The following is a 23637-nucleotide window of genomic DNA, read 5'->3' as shown; positions in this document are numbered from 1 at the left end:
TGTAAATAGCAGGACTTCGGCCGGGGCTAGAGTTTTTCTTAACCGTCTAACACGAACCACATTTTTTAAATGTCATACATTTTGTAAGTTGCCGACCTTTGGCAGGGACTTGAGATTTTCTCCTCTAGGTATGTCCCGCACCGACTAACGCGAACCCCGGTTTTTTTAAATTTAATTATTTTTGTAAGTAGTTCCTGCAGCAAACGGTCATACTCCCCATGGGATTTATGTCCGTTTTGAGAGCAGAAATTTCATTTCAGCTCTCTGAGAACATATTCCCTACCTGGATACTAAGTGGATAGGGGATCCACCTACTTTAGCTTATATGTTCTTTATGAAAGAAGTAAATATTTTATTGAGGTACCAATCGATTTTTATTTATTTTAAGATTTTTATTTATTTTCAAGGACGAAATTACACCTTGAATCTAATGAATAGGAAGATCACTACCTGGAAAAAATTTGTCTAGGTTATCCCTCATGTAAAATTACCCTATTTTTTTTATATTTTTAAAATTCTAATAAAATCTCGATTTTGTATTTTTTTTCAAAGTTAGACGAAATTTTCCCCCATTTTAATCCGATTTATATAATTTTAAACATACAATCATAATTAACTGATTTTCTTGGAAATATTTTTTATTTTATGAATAATTTCTAACTTAGAAAATATTTCAACACGAAGGATTCAAGTGAAAAAATGGTCTCTTTTATGCCCCACCATGGGTCTTCATTTCGTCTTGAAGCTTGAAATACTATTACATGAACTTCACGAACTCCATATTAATCTTCTTATCAAAAAACATAAACTATTTCTTATTTCAAATTTAAATATTGTCCCAATATCAGGACTTCATTTCGAAAAGAACACCCCTCCCCCTGATTAAAAATCAATATTTATTTAAATTTCCCGTCCCACTGTCTATGCACACTTCTGCTATGGCATTTTCATTCACTAAATAATAAAATGTTCTTGTTTGTTTTCCATAAATGTCTGCTGCTTTGGTCCGCCTCCTGCCGCTGCTACGGCTTTTTCCAATAAATACAAAACTCTTCTAACGCCAGCCAGAGCCACCATCACACCAGGCGCCACTGGAACAAATAACAAACAAACGTTAAAAACAAAACATGTCATATGACAGGAGTACTACGCTTTCTAGGTTGGTTGGTTTACTGGCTATGGAGAATATAAGCATATCAATGCCACCCCCTGCCATCCCCCCACCCCTCAGTCCAGCAGTCAATATTCAGTCAGCCATACAAGGAATCCACTTACCCACAATATTGCAAACAAGAAGCGGAAAAATGAATAACTATAACTACTTTTATGATTTGTGGATGGATGACGTCGGAAGGAGGGGGAGGAGGAGGGGAATTTTACGTACTTCCACTTTATGCCTAGATGGTCGATTGGGTGGTAAATGTTTGAAACGATGAATGTGTTTCGAATAGTGACCCCCCATGTCAACCATGATGGTGGTGATTTTACCATAAGACACTCTTTTATCAAAAGTATAGCAATTATGGCAGCAGTAGTGGTGGTGGTGGTGGCGGTGGCCCTTGTGGGTGGTAGAGACACACAACTTATGACTCATACTTGACAAAACACAAAAGTTAGACAGAAAATAGAAAAAAAAATGGAAAACATGATTTGTAACACAAAAGAAAGCAGAGAGCATAACAAAGAATACAAAACTGAAATTCAATACCAGCATTTTTTCCAAATCAAAAGAACGAATGAAAGAAAACTTTTGTGGCTACATCTTGGCCAGCTCGAAACAACTTGGCGAGTGGTAAGTAAAAAATGTCTTTTCACTTTCTTGCAGACTTGGCAAAACAAAAAGAAATTGTAAAGAAAGTCAGCTGCTGAAATTCACACACAACACAAGCCGACGCAGAACTGGATCGTTGGCAATTTTTGTTTTTGTAATTCCCTTCAAAACGACTCCATGGTGTCGCCCCCAGCCTGTGTGTGGCATGAATACGTTTATCAATAAAAAGTAATTAAAATATTATTTGAATGAATATCATTTGTAAAGGTTCAGTTATTATGAATAAGATAATAAATATGAAATCACATTTCTGAGGGAGTTTTCTTTTTTTTTCTAATTAAAATTATAAGGATTAAAAATGGGGAATTTCGGCAAAAAGGGGGATGAGAGGGGGAGGAAAGGCTGTCTGGCTTCTTATATTGTCGTCGTGTATGCCAAAAATGCCTTGGAAATATTTAACAAAATATTTAGAATTTAAGGAAGATAAGCAGGATTTTTGTGGATTGCTATCAAATGTTGTCAGAAATGTTATGGAAGTACCAAACTGCGTAGCGTAGCCCGACGTCAAGGAAGTTTACGGAAAAGTAAAGAAGTGACTTGATCGAAACGCGCGTCGCAGTGGCCAAAAAATGGCTCGTGAGCTGAACATATCGGGATATTCCATTCGGCAAATATTGAAAATGATCTCGGGGTAAAGCCATTGAAATTCCAAATTCCACCCGAATGGAAACAAAATAGACTCAAAGGGCTAAAGAGTTGCTTCGCTTGGCCGAAAGTGGTGAACTGCTGAATTTGTCCATTTGTCTTTGTCCAGCAGTTTATAAACAAACTAAATGATCGTGTTTACCTGCCAAAGAGGTTAGCTGAAAATGTGCACCTTCGGTTGGGCACCAAAACTCAAAGCCAGACATATTGATGGTGTGGGCCGCCATAACAGCCAATGGTCGCTCTCTGCTAGTATTAATCAAAATGAGGTTCCTCGCTTCATTTCCATCGCACAATGGCCACCAAAATCTCCGGATACCAATCCGTTGGACTATTGTATCTGGAGTATTTTGGAAAGCAAGATTGGCACTAAAAATACCAAAGTGTCGATCACCTTAAGCAAGCGCTTCGAAAGGAATGGGCCAAAATACCGCAGAGCAACATTTGGGCAGCGTATGACCGTTTCATTGGCCGTTTGAAGGCCATAATTCGTGCCAAAGGTGATCAGAACAAATCTAAACTTATTCTAAAATGAGATGCTATTTCCGACATTTTTGGCTTCCCACAATAAATTATTTAAAAAAATGTTAAAATTATGGCCTTTGGCTTTGTTGCAGTTTTTTTTTTATCTCACCCTGTATAGGTCCACTATATCGTATAGCCCCCACGCCCCCGATTTCCAATATTTTGATGGTTTTAGGAACATTATTCACCGGAACTGTTTTAAAATTCGTATTTGAAGCTCGTTATGGGTAAATTGTCTTTGCAGGTCCTGGTCACTTATCATCTTCGTTATTTTAATGATGTTACCGACTTTATCCACCGGAATGGTTTCAAATTTCGTATTTGAAGTTCCTAATGGGTACTACTCCTGGTCTATGCAGGTTAAGGTCTTCGTATAGCCCCCATGTAACGGTTCCTTCCTATATGCGGTATTTTTATTTGAATATTGTAATGACCTATAGCAAAAGTAGCCTATGCAAGCCTACGTCTTTGTATATAACGGCGACTTCCTGTATTCGGTATTATTAAGATTTATTTATTTATTTTTTTTTATATTTTTTTGAAAATTTCAAAATGTTTTTTTATTTTTAATTCTAAATAAAACGAATTGATTTTTCAATTTCCTCAGAATTCTAAATGGTGTAGATTTTTAAAATTTCTAAGATCTACAGATATCTAATATTGAGAAAAAAATCCAATGCTGTTCGTTTCTAATTTTCTATTTAAAAAAATCCCACACTTTTGCCCACCACTGTTTATAGATTTGTTAATAACCAATAGCCAATTATTATGAAATTTCCAATCATCTATCATAAATGATATATACATGGCTTGTAGGTTACCAAAACCTCCTACTCCTCCAACTACCTACATGGCTCCTTTCAAGCAAAAAACAACAACAGCAAAACGAAATAGAAATTGATGGCTTAGCCTTCGAAAAACCACCAATATTGGAAACAGCAAATAGGACAGAGTCTATCCGTACAGCTAGCATGACTTGTCAGTCAGTCTATTGGTATTGGTGTGTATGTGTGTATTTGTGTTAGTGGGTAAGGCGTTTTTTTACTAGTTGGTGCTGCTAAACTTATTATTTAACACCCCAACGCTATATCCTTCCTAACCATTCCCAGTTATCAAAGCAAAAGTTGGGGAGGGGGGCGACCAACCCACATGCTACGTTGGCAAACATTATATGCAATAATTTTAATCCCTCGGAAAAAAACAATTTTTTTTGATATATATTTGAAAATAAATTATTTTTTATGGAAATAGAGAGGAGGAAGAAAAGGGGGCGAATGAAGACTTTAGCAATTTGTGTGGAACAAATGCAGCAGCACTTGACACTAGGCCATGAAGTGGGGGTGGAAGGATAGATGCTGTAGTTCCAAATACGATGAGGGGTTCGACTCTTGGTGATGATGATGATGAGATTTTCACACTAAACTAAATTTTTTTCTAGGCCAGTATTTGGTATTGATTTGAATTTGCTTGCCACCAAATCATCACCAGCTCATCGTCAATGTCAGCCAACCAAGCTACCCTCATCCATTGCCATTTCATACACCCTTCAACGAAAAATTCGAAAAATTCTCTCTCTCTCCCTCTCTCGCCATGAATGTTGTTGTGTTTATTTGTTTTGTTGGTTAGTTTGCTGGCTTGCTGGAGTCTATATAACATGACACAAACAGTTGCTTATGAAAATGTTTTACAATATCCTTTTAATGTTATTACAAGTGTGTCCTTGTCGCCAGCTTTGTCAATGTCTGTGCAGGCAAAGACAGGCTATGAACTAACCAAAACCAAGGCAGCCAACCAGCCATCCAGCAAAAACAACAACTCAACAATCCAATGAAGCAACTAAACGAAAGACATTATTTCCGCTGATGATGATGACGACGATGATGAGGCTGCTGCCTAGAGTTACAAGCCAAACAGCCAGCCAGCCAGCCTTCTAGCCAAGCAACCAAACCATCCGGACAGCCAGCCAGCCATCCAGTGAGCCACTCAGCTCGATTACGATGACAACGAAATTTGTTGACAGCAAAAGGCATTTAAAGTTTAGACCCTGGGCTTATGGGTGGTGTAACGAATGGCTGCGCTGGTGGTGGTGTTAACACATGCCACCCCACCAATAACATCATCATTATCAACACCCCCTCATAAATTCTGTTTAAATCTTGCACTGCTTCTTCTCCCCCTTAAGCTGGCCCAAATTGAAACGCCAAGAAAAAAGAAGATATTCCAAAAAACAATAATAAAATAAAATTACAAATAAAATAGAAAAGTTATGACGACATTTACACGTCCTTCCAGTGCAGTTCGGCTTGTACCATGGCCAGTATTAAATCAAGTATTCTTGGTGTTTTTTATTGCTCCTCTTTGAAGATTCCGGATCTTTTGCTTGTTTTAGCCGGTCTTTTGTTATAAGTGAAATATATCTAAACCACTTTCCAAACAATTTATGTGCAGAATATGTCTGAGGAATATTTCATTTATTGTTGGGAGGGGTGTGGGGGGAGAAAAAGCCAGGTAATATGGGATAGGGATGTAAACAAGTTGCCACAAAAATGGCCAAAAGCTTTGGACCCCAAGATTTTGGTAGATATTTTTAAAGGAGGTATTCTATTTGAACCACCAAGGGGGCCTTCTTAGCCATTTTTCCAAAAAAAACTATTTTTAAAAAAGTCCCGGTAAATGGGATCAAGTAATTTCATACAGGGTGAGGTGAAAAAACTACAAACAACTTCATACTGCTGCAATTTTTAAGCCACTCATCCGATAGAAACGACTAGATCGAAACCCGCGTCGCATTGGCCGAAAAATTGCTCGTGAGCTGAACATATCGCGATATTTCATTCGGCAAATATTGAAAAATGAGCTCGGGGTAAAGCCACTGGAATTCCAAAAAGTGTAAGAACATACACCGCAACTGAAAGAAAATATACTCAAAAGAGCTAAAGAGTTGCTCCGCTTGGCAGAAAGTGGTGAACTGCCGAATTTGGTTTTCTTCGATAAGAAAACATTCGTTGCCCCACAGTTTGTAAACGAACAAAGTGATCGTGTTTACTTGCAGAGAGATCAGCTGAAAATGTGCACCTTCGGTTGACCACCAGAACTCAAGCGCCGCCCATGGTGATGGTGTGGGCCGCCATAAGAGCTTATGGTCGCTCTCCGCTCGTATTAATTGACCGCAGAGCAACATTTGGGCAGCGTGTAACGGCTTCATTGGCCGTTTGCAGGCCATAATTCGTACCAAAGGTGAGCAATTTGAACAAATCTAAACTTATTCTAGGATTTGATGCTATTTCCGACATTTTTTGCTTCTATCGAATAAAATTTAGAAAAAAATGTAAAAAGTATGGCGTATGGCTTTGTTTCAGACTTTTTTATCTCACCCTGTAAAGACCCATGTATTGGTACAGCCCTTATATAAATTTCAAAATTTCCAAATCTCGAAATAATCTACCAAAATAATCGAGTTCGCCAACCCTGGTTGCCATGGGGGTCTGGTGGTTAGGTAATAATTTTCAAGTTTGTTCTTTACCTTTTTTTTGGCTCTGCATTGCCCATAAAAATACGAGCAAGTGTCATAGAAGATATTAAAGAAAATATGTCCGCTTGTATGTTATGAAATATGTGCGTGTTTACTGTTGTTGTCATTGTCGTTATTGTTATTGTAACGGTATTGTTTGAATTCTTTAATATTAAAAAGTAATGAGAGATCATTTTCTTCTTAACATATATTTTTTATTATCATTATCATCTTGTTCTTTTTCAACTTTCTTGTTCCTCCCAATTTTTTGTGCTATCTACAGCTTTGCCGGCTAAAGGTCATAATGATAAATTATTGTTTAAAATATTTCATTCGAAAGATAATTTCCAAGCTAGAATTGTTTGCACAAAAAAATAAAAAAAAAAGAATTTCATTAGATGACATAAATAATAATGGTGGCAGTGATGGACAGTTGGGTGTCCCTACACACCCATACACAGAGAGCGGCAGTGGGTCATGAAACTTGATGTGCCCGCATTCATCATCACAGGGATATGAATTGCATTGCTCCCCGAAAAGGGACATGGGTTTTCATCAATGTCGTCCGTATGCAAGTAACCTGAATACGAAAGGCTTTGGGAAATAGAACAATGAGCTGAGTTGTCTTGAGATAATTTTTTAATTTAAATTGGGAGGGAAAGGACTTTTAATTCTTTAGAGGAAAGGAATATAAAAAATAATACAAATTAAGTAATACGATTGGAGATGTAAGGATTATTTTTTTCAAATTCCTAAACATTTTTCCAGATTATTTTTGGAAATTTTAGAAAAAGTATAAAGAGCATAAATGGCTGAGAGTATATAAGATTATATTTGGTTCTCTCAGATAGCTGCTCTTGTACAATATTTTTTATTAGCAGGAAATAGGTTTTTATGGGCTGAGCCACCAATAAGATCCAGCAAAATTTGATTTAAGATCTCTGCCGAAACATTGATTTTTTCGGTAGAGTTGGAAAAAAGTTGAAACCGAGGATTTTAAGAAAAAATATATTTTTTACCTCCATCGAAGGATCATTCTTGAAATCTTCTGCTCAACTTTTAAAGGACCTTAAGACATATTTTTTACCTTCATCAAAGGATCATTGTGGACTTCTTCTGCTCAACTTTTGAAGGACTTGAAGAGCTAACACGAGAGCTATCAAGATTATTTTTTTTTTAATCCTGAACAATTTTCCAGATTATTTTAGGAAATTAAAAAAAGGTATAAAGAGTACAAATAGATGAGAGTATATGCGATAATATTTGGTTCTATCAGAGAGCTGCTTTTGTCCAATGTTTTTATTAGAAGAAAATAGGGTTTTATGGGCTGAGCCACCAATAAGACCCTGCAAAATTTGATTTAAGGTCCTTTGCCGAAATGTTGGGTTTGTTTTTGGTAGACTTGGGAAAAGAAATTGATTATCATCATTGAGTATCATCTTAAATGTTTCCATAAGAGCTTTAACCGAGGATTTTAGAAAAAAAAATATTTTTTTACCTCCATCGAAGGATCATTCTTGAAAATTTCTGCTCAACTTTTGAAGGACTTTTAGAGCTATGTTTTGGCTTCTTCTGCTCACCATTTGAAGAACTTTAAGAGCTATCAACACTCTATCAAGATTATTTAAAATTTTCCAACCTCTTTAAATCATCGACACTTGGCATTCAACGCAAAAGGCTTGTCCTTACAGGAAATTAAGGAAATCAAATAGCAAACATAACAAATAAAATTAAACAAAACGGTTTTGCATGTTGGTTTCCAGTTAGAAATCCATTTAAGAAAAGAAGAAAAAAAAAACTCTAAAACAAAAACGACAACTAAAAGATTGAATGAATAACACATATGCACGCATGCTTGATTTCCTTAAATGTACCTCAACTCTTTTGTCTTTGTGTTTTGAGACTTGTATGCTTTTTTTCTTCGCCTTCTTCTCAGCCCAGCTACCGAACAAGTAGTATTCAGATATGCATATTTCCAGTTAAATCAAACACATGTCACACGCCACATGACTTCCATAATGAGATTCATCACTAAGTGAATGACGAACGGACGGACGGACGGGCGGGCGGACTGACTGGTAAGTTGACTGACTGTCTGAATGTAGGGATGGCTGGTTTGTATGCATGTGATTTGTGAACGACAGGCGTAAAAAGGATAATGCTTGGGTTGGAGTTGTAAGTGGTATGTCATACCAAGATGTGCCCCATACAAAACAGTTTTGTGTGTTTTTTCTTCTTTTTGGCATGCAAGTATTAGTTAAATGATGTAAAAATGTACGTACTCATGTATGTGTTCCAAATGTGGGAACATAAATTGCTTGACAATAAGACAACAAAGAATGGGAAAATTTGACAAAAACAATCGTTTTTAAAGAGACGATTAAAGAGGCCTTAACATGGAAACAAATTTGAATTTAAAAAATAAATTTTAAGCAGCTTAATATGACCAAGAATCGATTTAAAGTGCTTTTAGGGACAATCTTCTGATTTTTATGAACTTATTCATTTTATGAAATTTCTTAGTTTGCACAAAGAAAACAAATTTAAATTTAAAAAAAAAAATATATATATATATATATATATATATATATATATATATATATATATATAAACTTTTGGAGCTTAATATGGCCTAGAAATGATTTTAACTGATTTTAGAAACAAGTTTCTGACTTTTATGAACTTATTCATTTTATGAAATTTCTTATTTTGAACAATTGTAAGCAAAGAAACTTATATTATAAATACATTAAATATACTATTGATTGGGAAATTTGATTAGGAAAAATTTCGATTCAATATTGATTTCTTAAATGTATAAAGTACTAATTTTTTATGAACATGTTCATAACTATTAGGAATACTTTAATTTATTTCAGGAACTTTTTCATAATATTTTTTTTTTCATTTTTTTTTAAATTTTAAAGCCAACTTTAATTTGAGCGTCGAAAAGGCCTAAATTATGGCCTTGCCGGTTCTTATTTCCGTTTTCCTCTCATTTGTCAAGCATTTGCATTTTACAATGCGTGCCCAAGTGTTCTGAACACCACATCAAGGCAAAAATTTCAAGTGGATTTTCTGAATTTGCTGTCGTTTTTTGCATTTGATATGAACAACGATTGAAGCATGTGATGTGAGATATGGGGCATTCAAAGGAAAATATTAAAAAATTAATTTTAAAAAATAATTTTTTAAACTTCACATGGAAGTCACTACAAAGTTGTTCAAACCAATATTTTTTAATTTTTGATATTTTTGGAGGATATTAAATTTTGATCAAAAAAGCCCAATTTTTTATTTATTTTATTTTTATTATTATTTATTTATTTATTTTTTTTTTTTTTTTTTTGAAATAGATGGCCAAATAGTGTCACAAACTAGCCAATAAATTATGGTTTTCTTGCAAGAAGCACAGATTCAGGCAAATAAAGTCCTCGCCTTTTTAATTCTTTATGGGAGAAATTATGGCCTCGATTTTCTGAATAGGACAATTATTTTGGACACCCCAACTATATTTGGATGCCCACATTTCATATTTTCCTGATTAAAGCATTTTTCTCACAAATATCTTTTTTACTTCAGTATTTTTGTCTAAAATTTTAAAAGTATTTTATACAAAATTGAAAGTAGCTTTCCTATGTTTTCTATGGAATGACCCATACACCCAAGGGATGTTCTCATTTCAGTTTGTTTTTATTTTTAGCTTAAATAATTTGACAACATATTAAATGTTTAAATGGCACAGAAAAAAAAGACTCATGAAAAAGTAGCATTGATATTGATTGACATTCCGTTTTGAATGGCAGCCATATTACGCCGAGCTTAGCATAAGGCCAAATTTTAATGATTTTAAATATTCGAACAAATTGAGGTAATCGAATGTTATGCCCGGCGGATATATTTTGGAATAATTTCATTTGACTACTATGCGAGAGAAATATTTTGAAGTATTCCAAAATAAAATAAAATTGATTGTCATGTGTTCGGTTCAGCTTCCAGTCGGGTTGTTGCTCTTCTGCTCAGGTTGTTGCCAAGGTGACAGCCAGGTTTGGCTGTCAGTCATTCAACAAGAAAACAAGCCATAATGCCAAAACAAAAAAAGAAAAAAAAAAATACAAAACCAAAACTGTAAACTAAAAACCCCAAGGGAGTAAAAAGGAGAAACAAAATTCATGTCTGCTGCTATGACAGCGTTACTATTTTACAAAAACCCTTGCCAGACACCAAACAAAGGCATGCAAGGAAAAAAATGGAATATAACCAATATTTCCATTACTCCTTTTTTTGGCAGGACTGTTTTTTATCTTCTCTTGTAGCTCATCTTAAGCTGGCAAATTGTTGCATGTTCTACAACTGCTGGCAATATTTTGTCAAACATTGTAAAATTTTACTTTTCACAATGTTGGCCAAAAAAAAGCAGAACAGAGTAGAGAAAGAAAACCAAAACAGCCAGATGGATGATATCTACTTGGTCTTGTCGTATTTCATGTTAAGATATTTTAACATGCATGCAGTATTTATTTAGGAATGTTCGAAGCTTGTACTTATTGTAACATGGTATCCTGCAACATTTTTTGCTCGATGTTCGAGTTGTTGTTATACATTCACTGACACTAAAAAGTAAAAGTTTTGTGGGTCTTGATTGATATGCGGTGTTTGGTGTGTGCGTGTTTCAACATTTCTTGTTTTTTTCGGGGCGAGGGTTCTAAAGAAATCACTTTAGGCCAAAAATAAGTTTTTTTAATAGTTTCAAATTTACAGGTTACTAGTGCCAGTAACAAGAAAATAAATTTCCACAAAAGTTTTAATGGGAATTGAAAATGTGGTTTATGAAAATAAATTCAAGAGAATTTTTCAGAAGAATTTTTAAATTGAGGAGATAGATATTGTTGTGGCATGATGATCTCATAAATAAATGCCTTAGATTAGCAGTTACAGTGTGAAGAGTTGGGGTTTTATTTGGAGTAATGTATTTAATATCGAAGTGAAATTTCTTAAGATTCTGAAGAAAATTTTAATATAATTAAATGTCAACTATTGGAGGAATTCTATTTTTTTATTAGTAATTAAGTTGCAGTTTTATCTCAACCGTATAACAAGTTTTATAGCAATTCTAATAAAATAAAAATGTTTATAGTGATAATCATTTAAATAACAATTATTATATTTTTGAAATACCAATATAACAAATATTAAATTTAACTAATATCTGAGACTGATAGCATTGATTTTCTTTGAAAATATCTAGGCAATGTTTAATTTTCAATTTTCTTGGAAAAATATTTCCAAGTGATTTCTTTTGAGACTTTCTTTATTTTAAAAGCTTTAAATATATTTTTCTTAGAATAAAAATCCAGTGCAACAAATGACATTGTAATCAAGCCAATATAGTATTTTATTTTTCAAATTCTTGGGTAAAATGCATGCACACACACACGCACACAAATGTAACATTTTCAATATTGTGGTTTTGTTTTCTATCTTATCACACAGAGATTTTTTGTAAAGACCTCCAAGAGCGTCGTATAAGACAATTTTATTTATATTTTTTTTCGGTTCATGGCCAGCAATAATTCAATCAACCAAAGATATTATTTTTTAGTAAATAGAACTAAAAATACATGGAGTATTGAAGGGGAGAGAAAAAAGTAATGAAAAAAAAAACAAAGAAAAAAACAGTTTTAAATAAATATTTAGGTTTGTGTGCTAGTTTGTTTTCAAGGGCACCCACGTAAACATACTTGACATTCTGTGCTTACTTTGGAGTATTTTCGAAAGGATTCGAAAAAGTAACTACCAGGTTAATGACACTGAGGAACATCAAAAAAAAAAAAAAAAAGGATAAAAATATAAAATAAAATAAAAATAATTACAAATTCCAGCAGATTATGAAAATAGAGCTAAAAAGTAGGAGACATTTGTATCGGAGTTTTAAAAATTCACATCGCAAAGGGGGCAAGTTTCCCCCTCTTTCACATTTTCGCAAATTTTCGGATTAAGATTCGTTGGAATCCTTAAATTTTAGGTATGTAGTTTCTTGTGCAATATTGCAAAAAAAGAAATATTTTGTTTAAAAATTGTAACCATCGATCGAGTCGACAAAAAGGACCTTTTTCCAAAATATGGTAAAAAAATCACTTAAAATGGGATCCTAGCAAATTGAAATATTCTACAGAGTTACTTAACATAATATTGTACCGCAGGTTCTAGAAGACATGAAATGCCAGGAATTCATAAATATTAAAAAATAGGGTTTTAAGCGCACTTTTGGCGAATTTACGCAAATATCTTCCACATAACATCCTTCTAGAAGAATGACGTCAAAGACAAAAATATACTTCATCAAATTCCACTATAAGTCACCAAGGAAAATAAGTGTCTATTTTCATTGTATATCTCAAAAATATTGGCATCAATATTGCCATAAAAACCTGCAAATAATTTATTTTTATAAATTTTTCCGCGGACTTTTTTTCAAGTTGACGCCTGAAAATAACATAAAATCTCATTTTAGGTGAAAGATGTCAAAAGAAGAAATATTCTAAACAAAATTTCACTATAAACTTTAGATAAACCTTTTATCTAGGTACAATAGTTTTTAAGAAAATCACATTTAAAATATACGTTCAGAAGTCAAACTTACGAGTTTCGTTTTTTACTGTTAATTTAACACATTTCTAGTGCAAGTCAAAATCTCCCTTTTTCCATAATTTTTTATGGTCATATTTTCTAATCAAATTTTTGCCAGCGAAAAGATTAAGCCAGGCAATCTCCGAGAACTGGAAAATGTTTGTCTGGAAAAGCAGATGTTGTTTCATATTTTTGTTCCCCTCCAGAAAATCTCCCATTTTGATTTTCCATCGATTTCAACGCTTTATAAAAAAGGATATGCTGCATATAATTTGAAACAAAAGCCTTGGTAGTTCAATTCAAAATTTCCGAAAATTCCCAGAAAAAATTCACGAAGCAGTGAACATTTTACAAAGAAGTTATTGGTGTACGAAACTGTTAATCTATAATCTGCTTTCAATTAAAAAAAGGAAAAAAATGGCCAATTCGCAGCTAATCATTTCCGAGAATATTACAGAAAATGCAGTGGACTATGAACAATTGAAAGCAAAAATATGTTAATTTTCAGTTAGGCTTTTAAATGGAATTTTTCTCGAATAAAATTATTTTAATTTGTGAAAAACAAAATATAAAAAATAAATTCCATTTATTAATTAAAAATATGCTAAAAATACTTTTTTTTACATTATTACTTTTAAATGTAAATAAAGTTTAGAACTCAATCCCACCTCAAAATTGTTGAACCACTTCATTGAACATTTCAATTTTTTTATTTTTTTTTTTTTTTTTGAGTTTTATTTAATTTTATGTTAATTTCGATTTTCATTTCGTCTTCTCCTTCCTTGTGGCCATATGAAGGCCATGTGTTTTGTTTTGCTTTTCAATGTAACAATCGCTAAGTAATTGTTTTAATAATCTGCTGGAGTGCTGAATGGCTGGCTGTTGGCTGCCAAGCTAACGCATCTCATGTTACTTTCCTTTGTTTGCTAAGCCATGCCATGCCATGGCAGGCTATGGCATTACGGCAGCACTTGTTGGCCCTTGTTTTATTTTTTTCCACTCTCAAAGACACACACACACACAAACACTAAATATTTACAAACATGTGTTTCCTGTTTATTTGAGAAAATTGAATTGAGAGACAAGCAGAAAAGGTACTGAAACTTTTCTTTTCAAATATTCATTAATGAGAATTAGTGATTTGATTTTTAAAGGAAATCAGGGGGAGATGATGAAATCTTTGTGTTATTGAAGAAAAAAAAAAAACAAAAACGAATTATTTTGTTAATGAAAATGGAATAATGTCAAAGAACTAATGGGAGAGGTTTTTAAATATTCGTCTCACTGAGAATACAGTTTTAATGCTTGAAACATGCAAGTCCACTTTTGAATAATAAAGTCATTACTGGTTTTGAATTGGCCAAATATAAAGCAAATATTTGTGCCAATGAGTCATATTATTATCGATATAACGGTTTTAATTATAAATTCATGAGCAAATCATCTAAAAGCTTCAAAAGAATGACAAAGATTTTGCATTCTTCCAGTTTCAAAAAAAAAAAAAAAAAAAATAAATAAATAAATAAATAAATAAAAAAAATAAAAAAGCTGTAAGTTCGGCCGGGTCGATCTTTGAATACCCTCCACCAATGGGAACGAATTTGGAAATTTTCAAAAAATAAAATCCGTTAAAATTTATGTTAAAATTTTAAAAATACCGAACGTAGCCGTTATATTAGTATCCATACGACGACGTGGACCTGCATAGGCAACTTTTGTAATAAGCCATTAGAGTATCTTAATGCGAAACTTGAAAAAATTCGGTAAATAATGTCGATAAAATCTTCAAAATACCGAATATTGGGAGGTACCGTAATATGGAGGCTATACGAAGACGTGAACCTGCACAGACAATTTTCTGTCTTAGGCTATACAATCCATTACGAACTTCAAATACCGAATTTGAAACAATTCCGGTGAATAATATCGCTTAAATCATCAAAATACCGAATATCGGGACGTACCGTAATATGGGGGCTATACGAAGACGGGGACCTGCACAGACAATTTTCTGTCACAATCTGTACTATCCATTACGAACTTCAAATACCAAATTTGAAACAATTCAGGTAAATAATTTCGCTGAAAATCATCAAAATACCAAAAAGGGAGGTACCATTATATGGGGTCTATCTCAAAACGTGGACCTACATGTCCCATTTTTAATACCAAAAGTCCTGCAGATATAATATACGTTAGAGTAAAATTTTACCAATCCTAATTTCATTCGGAAGCTAGAGTAATTTCCGCAGACGAATAGACGGACAGAATAGAATTTTATACTGACCAAGAATATATATACTTTGTGGGGTCTAAAATGTATATTTCGAGGTGTTACAAACGAAATGACAAACTTAATATAGCCTCCATACTATGGTGGAGGGTATAAAACGGCGCAATTCTTCATCAAGAATAAAAAATCAAATAAAAAATCAATCTTCTGTCTGGCAATTTAATTTCAATACTGGAAAGTCTTTAACCATAGATTCTAGAAATATAATAGAAAAGTTCTCGATTCCCTTACATTTTCGTATAGACCTTTTTTGAAAAAATATTTATTCGATTTTAATTGCATCTTTTATATTCCTGAAATGGTATTTATAAAAAAATAGATTTTTTTCGTTCATTTTCGAAGCAAATGAAGATTAATGATATTTCGTTTGCCTTTAATTAAGGCAATATATCATGCGAAGTTATATATACACTAGACGTATTTATGCTGACTTAATCATTAACAAATTAGTAACACAAATGTTAAGTCATGGACAGATTGGTATTATCGATGATGATGAATTTGGGCCACTGGTTTGATATCATTTCCTCCACGAAAAAAAAAAAATGAAAACGAAATGAAATCCCAAGAATAATAAAGTTTTTCCGGCTACTAAATTGGCAAGAAGATTTGTCTTAAATAAAAATATTTTTTTATATATATTGATTTCTAATATCTCCCTCCCTCTCCCTCCCCATGCCACTTGATAAAAATCCATTTGCCTGTGTAATTTTGTAACTCATTTGTAATTCACAAAATAAAAGAAAACAACAGAAAACAGACAAACACATTCAACACTTTGTAAATCATCAAGGAACAAAATGTTCCAAAGAAAGAGAGCAACAAAAAACTGTCTGACTCTGGCTGTAAATTATACCCATGTCTAAGAAAAAATTTAACCCACCGTCAAGAATGAATTTGCTATCTCCCGGGTATTTGCGTATAAATTTAGCGATATTGCTTTCAATTTTCATTTAAAAAAACAATTTCTGAAAAAAAGAAGCTTCGACTGCTACATTGATGATGATTGGCGCAGCCGGTCTTTTTGCTCCCTTCAATTTTCATCGTTTTTGTTGTTGATGCCGCTTTTTTTTTTTGAATTGAAAATATTCCTTGGATCTCTGGGGATTTTATTTGGCACTTTCAAATCGCTCGTTAAGGTCTATGTTGTTATTTTATGTTCATTTATCAATGTTTGGCTAATTTTCAAGTTTTAAGCCAAAAAAAAAAAAAAAAATAGAGAGACCTACATTTCAAATTTAGGAGAAAGATGTTGTAAGTTTTTTCCTTTTTTTGAGTTTGGTGTCAAGAAGAATGTTTCCAGGCATTTGAGTTTAAAACCCCAAGGATTCCCTTTCTATCCTTTTGTTATTTGGAAGTATACATTGGGTTAAAGAAATTTCTTTGTAGTTTAAGTGAGGCCAAGTTTTCGTTGGAAAATCACTTTATGCCACAAGTTTTTATAATGGAGTCTTTTTAATAAAATGTTTGATAAATTGAAAAAATGCAATAGTTTCCATAAAAATAAATGTATTTTGATAGTTGATTTGTGGAAAATCAGAAATATTTTTCCAAGCAATTCATTTTTTTTTAATAGTTTTTACTGTGGAACAGTTATGGGTATGCTTCTAACCCAGAACTGATCTACAGTAAAAATTATTATATATAAAATTGTAAATCCGTTATTTAAAGGAGATAGGAAGAGAGAGAGAGATGGTTTAGTAAAAATACGAAAGACTTCCAGATTTCGTTGATTTTTTTACTTAGTTAACCAGAATCTTTTATTTCCAGAATGATTTATTGGCTTCAATTTTCAATTTCGGAAAGATTGGGGTGATATCTCTGAAAATTTGACACATTTTCACTTTCCAGTCTTCCTCATATTTGTAGCTATGGACTTCGACAACATAAGTCCAAAATGTATCAACTCGATAAAAATGGATCCATTATTAAAAAAGAAAAAATTATAAAAATTTTAAATTTTAATTATTCCTCCGAATTTTGAACCATATCATTTATACTATTAAGATTTTCGAGAATAGGTATTCCGAAGAGGTATTCTATGAAGTAATATAATCAAATATTCAGGCATAATAAAGGCGTAGAAAACATCTTTTATAATATTTCCCTTATATCTTTCATTTAAACCCGGAGAAAAAATTAACAGGGCAAACAACGCCATCTATGCACCAGATTTGCAAGAGAAAACAAATGAGTCAATCTTGAAAAAGTATTGGATTTTTTGAAAAATGATCTAAAGAACAAATATTTCCTAGATTTTGAGAATATTTTGTTGTTGTGCATTTTTCATATAGTTTTTGTTGTATTTTCCATCCCAAACATGAGAAAAATAAGAGTAGTGTGAGCAACGCCATCTACGAGTGAAATTACCATCAGTACAATATTTGTTACAAAATTGGGCAAAAAGAAATATGTGAGGCTACAGATTCATAGAGAACACCAAATTTTGAATTATATCTACCAATCTATTGGATTTTTCGAAATTGGGGGACTTTTCTCTAGACCAAAATATATAATTCTTAAAAATATTATATTCTTCTGAAAATCTTCCTCTAAGTGTCTCCAGCTAAATTTTGAGATACATCAGAAATTATATTCAAAAAATTCAAAAAGTTCATATATTTTATTAAATTTTGAAATATTTTATCAAATTTTAGTTTCTGAATACAAATTTTCCATGTTGGTTGCAACTCAGTCAAGGAATCATAATTCCAAAGGAATATTAAGATACAAATGATATTTCTTTTTAAGATTTTCGGAAGATAGTTAGGCTTAATCCTATTATTGTTGTTTTTATAAAAACAACAATAGTTTATTAGTGGAGAAGGATGATATTGTCTAGCCGTTCGATTTCTTGAAAACCTTTTCAGTTATTTCTTTCAGATTCGACCGAAAATTTCGAAGTTTTATTAATTTTCAAATATTTAAAAAAAATGGGAGATGAGTACCTCTCTGGGTATGTCAGTGATTCTATGTTTCACAATCATTTTTTTCCCAAAATATTTCTGGTTTCTAGTCTATTTTTTATTTAAATTTGAAATAACTTATGTAACTTAACTTTTAAGATCAGGCGCTAAGGAATTTATAGATTTTCTAAGAACATAAATAGAGCAATTTGTTTAGGGATTCGAATCAAATAATAAATATTCAATAAAAATATAAATTCCTCAAATTTTAAATTTGGAAAATATCACTCTTTTAGAAACCATGAAAAATTTTTTTCTTAGGAATAATTTAAAAAAAAACACACAGCAAACGGATAAGGCCTGACTATTTTGAAATAACAAAATAATTATGGTTTTCCAACATATATGCCTGTTATATTTTTACATATTATATATTTTATTTATTTATAGTATGACATGTACACAAAGCCTTCAGGCCATTTATTTTTAATTTTATTGAATTTTAAAACTTAAAATCAGCGATTTTTTTCTAAATAGTAGTCCTTTTTTAGATTTTATTTTGAATTTTTTTAAATAAAGCAATTTTATTTATTTGTTTTCTATTAATTTTTGTTATTTGTCAAATTTTGAATTTTAAGAAGCAAAACTTACATCTTTATAGAATCTAATGTGAACATTGGATAATAAATTATCATACATTTATTTCAATTTTAGAAATATTAAAAAATATTTTCATATATATTTCAAAATTTTCCTGACTAATTTCTAACAAATCGTTGCCGTTCCAAATAGAGAAATTACCCTTGTTAACCAGCCCATTGGCATATTTCATGTTCTCCCTTTGTCATGGGAATACATGTGTAACATTTGACATTTTTTCTTTATTGAATTTAAAAATGTTAACCCATTTACTTAAGTTGTCAACATGGATCTTCAAAAAAAAAAGTAAAAAAAAAATCTACCATGAGATATATACTTACATTTATATATATGTTTTATTAAAGAATTGTTATCCAAAAATTTGCAACATTTTGCATTGATTCAAATGTTGTTGTTGTTGTCGTTGTATTAGCGTAGATGACGATGGGGAAACGGGCGACAAAGTGATGCTGCTGCTGCTGATGACATACAATATGTCAAATGACTTTTGCCCCCTTTCTATTCCAACAGTAGCTTGATGATAGATGCCAAATATCCGTTAGAATGATAAATAAATCCTTTCAACACACAATGGCAAAACAGATGATTGGCAAAAACACACACACTCGCACAGACATAAAAACACAGGCACTGTGCTATTTCAATACACATACACACCCACACCAATGCTTTGCAATGGAATAGAAGGCTTAAATGTTGTAGCTCTTTTTGTTGTTGCTGTTGTTGTTTGTTATTTGGTAATACTTTTGCTCTTTTGCAGATGTGGGGTAATATTTTTTCGGGTTATTTAACTGGTTTTTCAAGTGTTTTCATAACTTGTCACTTGCGATTTTTTTTCGGCAGGGTTTGGTTTTTTTTCAAGCCGTTTTTAAATGCAATTTTTGTTTCACTTCAAAAAAATATTTTTTTTCACCAATTTTATATATTTATAATTTAGAACAGAAATAAATTCTTCTTAATTATTTTTTTAAACATTGTTTTGAAAACTTAATATTCCCTTATTTTATGGGTTTTTTATTTTCAATTTTTTTGTTGTTGATTCCATTCAATATCTCTGTAGTTTGTTAATCCAAATCAAATCCACATTGGTTTTTTTGGGGGTTTATAAACAAATTAAATATTCATGATTATTTTTAGTTTTCTTTTGTATCATCAATGATTTTTTGTAACACAAATCTTTTATTGTTGTTGTATTTTTTTAAATAATTTTCATAAAACATAAATAATTTAAAACTCGTTTGTTATGTTTCTTGGCTGTTCAAAATGTGCGCGATGATTTTTTTCTTTCTTCCAGAGCGAACACACGACGGCTTTTTGTTTTTGTTCTTTTTATTTGTTCGGTGCCTAACACAGTGAGTTCAGTTCGACAGTTCGAAACGTTATGAATGCTCATTCCCAAACCATGGGCTCTTCAGGCTTGCTTTGTGTGTTCGGTTGGCAGGTTAGTTGGGTGTTCAGCTCTTGTCTGTTTCATGTGCACCCCACAAGATACTCAGATACTCTGTACAAGTAAAACACAAAATACCTACCACATGCAGTCACAAACACCATACACTAGAACAACAACAACACCAAAACAACATTATAATCTCTGCAAAGTGAGATTGAGAGAGAGAGAGCGTGCAACAAAGAGTTCACAAGAAATCTGTAAAAATGTTACAGATACAATATAACGGTCTGCATGTTACATGGAGTATCTTATGGATATATCAAAAGATTTTGTTGTTCTCTTTGCTAAGAGAAAACATGAATTCTCTCTCTTAATCTCTAAAGATACAATGTAACGGTTTTGAGGCAATAAAACATAAAATGTATCTTATGGATGCAGATATACAAATTGTCAAATTTTCTCTCTTAATTGAAAGAGAAAAAATCCCAACATTTGCAGCCACACAAATTCGTCTAAGAGAAATTTCAAATCACACAGAATTATGTTCAATTCTACCAAATATTGCTTGCAGTAGTAATGTTTATTTGGTGGATTGACTGTTCATTGCTCTGCCGGCACAACAACAAACACATGTCGCATAATACTGTTGCCCACTATGCTGGCCTTCTTATTTCGAGTTTTCCCTCTATTCCATGCTATTCTCTTGATTTCATTGAAAATGTATAAAAAAATCTGTAAGCCCAACTGACAGTCTGACGGGCCGGCATCTACTATCATTGGGTCAAGTTAGAGTTTATTTTATTACAAGATTATCTTTTTGCTCAACAACAGCTGTTTTATTTTTCTGTCTTTTTTTTCTCAACTTTGCACAATTTGTTGATACTATTTGCGCCCGATTTAATTTCGGTTGTCTTCCATTGCCCCCCACCCCTCGCCAATTTGCATGAAAATTTAAATAAAATGTTAATATTGCGGACCACAGCTAAAAATGCAATTAAAAAGCATCACGAAATTGTTTAAGCGGTACCAACTGTCGCACACCACTTTCTAAAGGGAATTTCTGTTGTCAGCGGTCCATAATTGATTTGTGAAACATATGGCTTAGATTGAAATAATTGAGTTGGTGGCGTTTTTGGTTTTTGTTTGTGGTGTTGTTGGGAAAAAATCATCAGCATAATGAAGAGATTGGGTTTGAATCCAGCGGTGTATTCAAATGTGGCAATTGAATTCCTAAAGAATAAGTAAGGAAGAAATAGAGAAGCTGTTGGGGTCCAGATGGGTTAATAAGGTATATGGTGCAAGTTCCATTGGCTATTGTTTAAATTGTAACCGCCTTAATTTATTCTTCCACAAGCCATATTGTACAAAACGCTTGGGAAGTGATCTAAAAAACTCAAAAATATAGAATTCAAATTAAATTGTGGTGAGAATAAAATAAATCTAATAAATCAAATTCTGTAACATCCAAAATCGTCCTGAAACAGTGGGAAAACAGAAAAAAATTATAAATGTCTGTTGGAAAAGTTAGAAAGTATCAGTTGGTTCGCCCAGATCTGTATACATATAATTGTAATAAGTAATATGTGACTAGAAAATAAGGTTTACATTTTCATACAAGGTAGTGATACATAGAAAAATATAAATAAATCATTCAATTTGAGCCATGAAATTTATTTCTGGTAGTTCCACAGTTTTATATCCACGGTTATTAGGTAGCAGATCCTTAAAAAAATATTTTAAATATTATCTTATTATATTTTAAATATATTCCTGAAAAGTTGTCTACCTTCCGTTAGAAGGTCCTCGATAAAAAATCTTAAAAATTCAAGGGTTTTCTTTCCGGAGGATTATGATTTTTTAATTCACAAGTTATTTAAAAAAAATCATCTGAAAAATATTCAAATAAAGCCATGATTTTCCGTTAGAAAATTCTTAAAAAAATTATTAATTATCAGGTTAGGACGACCATGAAAAATATTTTTAAAAAGCCACGAGGATAGCACAGTCGATATAAAACATATTCTAAAAAATCCACGATCAATATTTAGCTGGAGAGACCTTGAAAAATAAAAAATCCACCATTTGTGTGTAGCCGTGAAGACCTGATAGCCCATGATTTTTCTTTCGTCAGGGAAGTGGACGTGCTCGCAGAAATGGTTCGAAATGGTAAAGAAGCGACTTGATAGAAACCCTCGTCGCTGTGGCCGAAAAATGGCTCGTGAGCTGAACTTATCGCAATATTCCATTCGGCAAATATTGAAAAATGAGCTCGAGGTAAAGCCATTGAAATTGCAAAACGTGCAAGAACTTACACCGCAACAGAAAAAAATGGACTCAAAAGAGCTAAAGAGTTGCTTCGCTCGGTCGAAAGTCCATTTGTCTTTGTCCAGCAGTTTATAAACAAACTAAATGATCGTGTTTACTTGCCAAAGAGGTTAGCTTAAAATGTGCACATTCGGTTGGCCACCAGAACTCAAGCGACGGCTATGGTGATGGTAAAGACTGTCATAACAGCCGATGGTCGCTCTCCGCTCGTATTAATCGACCGTGGCATCAGAATAAATTCCGAATATTATCTCGAAAATATTATGGAGGATGTATTAAGGCTTGGGCACGCAAAAATTTTGGCCGCTGACTTTGGACAACAGGACACTCATAACGCCACCCAAGAACGCTTACAAAATTAGGTTCCTCGCTTTATTTCCAGCGCACAATGGCCACCAAAATCTCCGGATACCAATCCGTTGGACTATTGTGTCTGGAGTATTGTGTAAATTAAGGTTGATACCAAAGTGTCGTTCACCTGAATCAATCGCTTCGCCAGGAATGGGCCAATCTTAAAAAAAACTTAGACGGAAGGCCCTTGAAAAGAAATAAATGAAAATTCCCCACTTTTTTAGACCAAGAACTCTGCCTAGGAAAACTTGGCAAAAATATTTCTAATCCATAATTTAAAGGTTTGACCAGAAGACTTTGTTATTCATTAAAATACACGATTTTCGATCAAAATAGCAGATATTTATGGCCTTATAAAAATATTTTGCGAGTGCTTCAGATTTTTTTAATTCATAATGTAGCCTGAAAGTCTTTGAAACATGATTATTTTTATAAACGTGAGGTCAAAAAAAAAAAAAAAATATTGAAATTGTTTATTTTGTTCATTTTTAAATATTCTTAAAAATTGAAAAAAAAAATATCAGTCATTTGGTCTTAAAAAACATTATAAATACCTACAGTTGAAGCTGT

At 32.6% G+C, this 23637-nt stretch overlaps 1 protein-coding gene across 1 annotated transcript in view; it reads right to left on the bottom strand.

Annotated features, from left to right (window-relative positions):
• The window catches only part of LOC101889643 (irregular chiasm C-roughest protein), a 38877-nt gene extending 18388 nt beyond the window's left edge, over window positions 1-20489 (bottom strand). The window contains exon 1 of the mRNA XM_011294708.3: window positions 19322-20489. The gene's annotated coding sequence lies outside the window, so the exon portion shown is untranslated. The remainder of the gene's footprint in view (window positions 1-19321) is intronic.
• Window positions 20490-23637: the final 3148 nt, after the last annotated feature.

Source organism: Musca domestica, unplaced genomic scaffold, assembly GCF_030504385.1.
Source record: "Musca domestica strain aabys unplaced genomic scaffold, Musca_domestica.polishedcontigs.V.1.1 2, whole genome shotgun sequence".
NCBI lineage: Eukaryota > Metazoa > Arthropoda > Insecta > Diptera > Muscidae > Musca > Musca domestica.
The sequence above is the reverse complement of the archived record's forward strand: the minus strand, read 5'-3'. Positions and strand labels throughout refer to the sequence as shown.